Source organism: Zingiber officinale, chromosome 1B (genome assembly GCF_018446385.1).
Source record: "Zingiber officinale cultivar Zhangliang chromosome 1B, Zo_v1.1, whole genome shotgun sequence".
Taxonomy (NCBI): Eukaryota; Viridiplantae; Streptophyta; class Magnoliopsida; order Zingiberales; family Zingiberaceae; genus Zingiber; species Zingiber officinale.
Genome location: NC_055986.1, coordinates 126,668,076 through 126,674,075, shown reverse-complemented (window position 1 = coordinate 126,674,075; position 6,000 = coordinate 126,668,076).

Sequence of the window (6,000 nt, the reverse complement as noted above, 5' to 3'; positions counted from 1 at the left end):
ATGGTCAGCAGATATCAGAGTAACCCTGGACAAGGACATTGGACTGCGGTAAAGCATATATTAAAGTACCTGAGAAGGACTAGAGATTATATGCTAGTTTACCAAGCAGACGATTTGCTCCCTGTGGGTTACACGGATTCAGATTTCCAATCAGATAGGGACAACAGTAAGTCTACATCAGGCTATGTGTTTACTTTAGGAGGTGGAGCCATTGCATGGAGGAGTGTTAAGCAGAAATGCGTTTCAGACTCAACCATGGAAGCTGAGTATGTAGCAGCCTCTGAGGCAGCTAAAGAAGCAGTATGGCTCAGGAACTTTCTAATGGACTTAGATGTGATTCCTGGTTTGCCCAAAATCATCACAATTTATTGTGATAATAGCGGTGCAGTTACAAACTCGAAGGAACCACGAGCTCATAAGGCAAGTAAACATATAGAGCGCAACTACCACCTGATACGAGATATCGTGAAGCGAGGAGAAGTTGTCATCGCCAAGATTGCATCAGCGGATAACCTGGCAGATCCTTTCACTAAGGCCCTTCCGGCGAAAGCTTTCGATCGGCATGTGGAGGGAATGGGAATCAGATGTATGGTAGAAGATATGGCAGCTTAGTCATTAGTATAAGTGGGAGATTGTTGGAGTGTATACTGAAAGCCTAAGCTTTGTAAACATTCATTATGAATAAAGAATCATATTTGGTCAAATTGTCTACATTTGTTTGTAGTTGTTCATATAATTTCTATTGTAGATAACATAGTATGTGGTGTCACATGCAGAAGATGAGTACCTTATAAATTATAAACAGTAGCTCACGACTAAAATGGAAAGGAACAAACCATTAGAAGGTCGTAGTGTAATTAGGTATTAGTTTATCTTGACTATATAATTACACTAGTACACTCAGAGTGTATTGAGTAGGACCATTAGAGGTCGTTTCTTTTATACTGACTTTGTAAAGGAACAAAGACCTCAATTATTATGAAAGTGTGTGCACTTAATCCTAATATAATAACAAGCACATATGTTTGATATTTATTTCTTTAATTTATCAATGGGTGAGATTTAGTTCGATGAATCAATAAACCCGATAAGTTGGAAAATGGTATCACTTATAGTGTGTGTTGTTGATTATAGAAGGAAACTGTGTCCTAGATATACTAGGTTGATAATGTCCTCAAGAGGAGCTTATAAAGATTGTCATGTTAAACCCTGCAGGTGGACTTAGTCCGACATGATAATAAGGTTGAGTGGTACTACTCTTGGACTTAGATATTAATTAAATGAGTTGTCAGTAACTCACTTAATTAGTGGACATTCGATATCTTAAACACAGGGAGACTAACACACTCATAATAAGAACGAGCCCAAAAATGTAATTTGGGATTGGTGCGGTAGTTCAATGATAGTTCTCTAGTGGAATGAATTATCATTGATAAAATTAAGTTGTGTGTTCGGGGCGAACACGGGATGCTTAATTTTATCAGGAGACCAAAACCAATTCCTCCTCTCGGTCCCTATCGTAGCCTCTTATTTATAGAGTTCTATACCCACCTATACCCACCTTCTATACCCACCCAATAGGGGCCGGCCAAGCTAGCTTGGGAACAAGCTAGGGTCGGCCTAGGTATAATATTGGGTGGTCGGCCCTAGCTTGAACCCAAGCTAGTAGGGCCGGCCAAAATAAATTAAAAAGAATTTCAATTTTAATTTTTATTATGTGGAAGAAATAATTTATTAAAGAGGATTTAAATTAAATTATCTCTCTTGTAAAATTTACAAAAGATTAAAGAAAGAGATTAGATCTCTTTCCTTATTTGTAGATTGGTGAGATATTTTATTTTCTCTTTAAAAATTATTCACATGTTGTAAAATTAAAATTATGGAAATTTCTTTTTATTAATCATGAAGAGATTTTTTGAAGAGAAATTTTATTTTTAAAATTTCCAGAAACAAATAAGGAAAGTTTTAATTGTTGATTGAAACTTGTCCAATTTGCTTCCCATTGATGTGGCCGGCCATCATTGATTAATTGGGGAAATATTATTTTATTTTTCTCAATTAAATCATGACAAGGGAATTAAGGAAATTTTATTGTAATTAAATTTCCTAATTTGCCTAGGCCAAGGAATATAAAAGAAGGGGTGAGGGTGCCTTCACAAGACACAACATCTATTATTTCTCTCCCTCTTTTGTTCCTTGGTGTGGCCGGCCATCCTCTCCCTCTCTTCCTCTTGTGGTAGCCGAACCCTTCTCTTCCATTGGAGCTCTTGTGGTGGCCGGATACTACTCGGAGAAGAAGAAGAAGAAGGAGAGAAAGCTAGCATCTCTTGGAGCTTGGTTAGTATTTTGGTTTTTCTCCTTGGTGAAGTTTTCCTTTGTGGCCGAACCTTGCTTGGAGGAGAAGAAGGTGGTTGGTGGTTTCTCATCTCGGTAGATCATTGCCCACACAACGTCCGAGGTTAGAAGAGGAATACGGTAGAAGATCAAGAGGTTTTTCTACAAGGTATAACTAGTAATTTTTCTTTCCGCATCATGCTAGTTATTTATGGAAATAATACCAAATACAATAGGCTTACGTTCTAGAATTTCGAATATGTTTTTCGAAGTTGTGTTCTTTTGTTTTTTCTTTTCCTTGTAATTTGATTGTTCTCTTTGGTTAACCTAAAGTTATTTTAGGAAATTAAATAGTATCTTTCTATAAAAGGTTTTGTCTAGTCGGTGGTGGTTGCTCCCATATCCAAGAAGGTCATGTGCCTCGCCACGTCAGTACTGGAAACCAATTATGGAAATTAATATTTAATGGAATTAATAACTTAAGGAGACTTGGGTTGAACGTGTTAAGTTCCGCAGGAGATCCAAGTCAAAACCTAAAAGAACAAATAGATTAAGTTTTGGATCAAACGTGTTAGGTTCCGCAGGCGATCCAAAATTTAATTTAAAAGAACACATGGTAGCTAGGAAAAGGTTCAGACCTTTGTACAAAATTTTTGTACAGTGGAACCTATAGGTTTTCCGAGTAGCAACCAACATAGCCACGGAGAACAAAGCACCTCAGAAGCCAACATCGATGAAGGGGGAGTGACTTCAAACGAATGCAACGAAGCAAGGGGAGAGTCAAGCTTCAGATCTGACATGGTAAGTGAGGTATGCCTCTTACCACCTGATCAATTGTATTTCAGCATTAAATCAATGACAAAATCAATGTGTAAATTAAAAACTAAAAATGACAAATTAAAATTTGAAAATTTAGAAATAAAAAAACCTTAGCAAAATCATGCTTAATAGAGGATCTAGATAAGTTAAAAATTGAAAATGCTAATTTGAAAGAACAAATTGAAAATTTAAAATGTTCCAATTTTTTGTTTCAAATTTTACGAACTATAAAGGATTCAATTGGTACTATAGATTTCACAAGAGTCAAATCAGAAAAATAATGAAAACATACATCCCTAGAAAATATTTAATTAACTAGTAGCAAGAAACATATATTGAGTTCCAAAATCATACTTAGTTTAATTTGTGCATATTTCTAATTTTAATTTAATATCTGCCTTTTGATTGCCTAATATGCTAAAATAAATTCCCTTGTATAATTTTTGTTCAAAATTAATTAGTTATTAATTTTTCCGAAAAAGAGGATTTAATTTCCTATTTGTAGAAAAATTTTCAAAATTTTGTTTAACAGTTATCTTATTTTTATGATTTATTTTTCATATATTATAGTTTTCAATTTAATAAATATTTTGTAAGTTATTTTTACAAAATATATTTTTCGATAAAAACTTATAATATTCTCTATCCAATAAAATATTTTTGAAATATCTTGATTAATATTTAATTTTCTATGAATTATTTATATAAATGCTAACTTTTAAAATAAAAAAAAACTCGAATACCCAATTTTTGAAAATTTATTTTTTTTTACAAATATGCATACATATTTCTATTCTCAAAAAAAATCTAAGAATTTTTAAACTTCTAAACTATTTTTGAGTATTTTTTTTCAAAATTCATCCTTCTATAGTAAATAAATCATTACTACTTCAATTAATGTTATTTTCTTATGAAAATTTTATTACTATCGAATATCTGATTAACCTTTATAAAAAATTTCATAATTTTTCAACAAATAAAACAAATTTTTAGAATTATTTTTTTTAAATTGCTTTTAAATCATAAAAATCAGAATTTCGAGTATAATTTTTCAAATTTTTCCTAAGTATAAGTCACTCTTCTTAATTTCGAGTATAAATTCCTTAGATTTTAATTTCCACTTACTTTGGTAAAAACCTCTATTGTTAATGTGATCAAAGGGAGAGACTTAGGTATATGTTTTTTAAAATATTGCATATCTACTATTTCAAACTTGAATATGCATTTAATGTCTTTAATTTAATGTCTTGTTTTTCCCTAACTTAACTTGGATTGATCCACATCAAAAAGGAAAGATTGTAAGTATCCCGTGATGATTTTAATGTGATCAACCAAGTCAAATTAGGTCCTATTATTATTTTGATGTCATGTGTCTAAGTGTGCAGAAACTTAGAAGCACATGAAGTCGAGCGAAAGACGCAGCTAACGAAATGGGCGACACAGGAGAGAGTTGACGGGCTCGGTGCGTCCGAGGAACGAGGTGTTGCGGAAGAGAATGCTAGCGGACGAGAAGGAGGTATGCGGCGTTTCCGAGGGACGAGAAGTCAGAGCGGAAGGATATTCGAGAAGGCTAGAAAATAGGTTCGGATGAACCCTATTCCAGATGGCCGAAATCACCAAACCAAGTGAAGCCGGAGCGAGAGCCCGGACCAGAAATTTTATCAAAAATTGACATAGCGCGATCCGTTACGAAGAGGATAAAATTCTATCCACGTCCAAGCGTCTGGAACCCTTCTAGGCATCCCGATCAGGGCTATAAATACAATCCTGATCCCAGTAGCTTAGAACATCACTTGTAAAATGACTTTTATTCTTATTGTACTACTTTTGTAAGCTGTCAACGGTGCAAAGAGGCTATTCCGCCTAAAAGAGACTTGAGTGAACTTCATTTGTCTAGGATTAACAATCCTCTTATTGTAAATCTAGTAAATCCTCTTGCCTCTGCTTTTTAATTTATGCATTTACGTTTTGTTATTATACAAGTGTGTTCTTAATTTATTTTGATACATCGAGAAAGGTTAATTTTGATTTTCAGGGCAATTCACCCCCCTCTTGCCAGTCACTAGGGGACCAACAGTATCATGCCATGAACATTTGAATAACACACTTTTTATAGATAATACAGGATATTCAACCTCTATAATTTTATCAAGTCTACCATAATAATCAAACTCAGTATTACTATTATCAATATATCCTTTAAGACTCTCCATGATAGTACTAGTTGTAGTAATTTGAAATAAAATCATTTCTACATATATGTACTTTTATGGTATCCTCATCACGGAAAGTTAAATTTCTACATTTGCAATGATTACACAAACAACATATAATTCAGCATAATTTATACATTCTGGATGACTCTTAGTAAAGTCTACAAAATCTTCAACTTTAGTAAAAAAATCATCGATGATAAATTCATTTTTTAATTTATTATATATCCAAATTTTGTTCATATACATAGGAAACAAAAATATGTAGAGAAAGCAACTTAGCATAAAGCACGTAGAAAATATCATATTTAACAATTCATTTTATAAAGCTCTGGCCAAGTGCAAGTTAGGGTGGCCGCGAGTAACTTGGCTGTGGTCAGCCAAGGGGCGCGAGAAGCTTGGTTGTGGCGGGAGATGGGATGGTAGAGGAGAAGGGAGTTCTAGCTAGATTACCTAGGTATCGGAGAGGAGATCGTGCTAGCTTGTGCCGAATAGGAGTAGAATGGAGATTGGAGAATATGTCAAAGAGCCGAGATCGGTAAGAAGAGAGGAAACTCATTCATGCAAAGACCAAATTAAGGTTCTATCCTAATTTTGATCCCAATTTTAGTGACGTAAATACATTTTTGTTGTT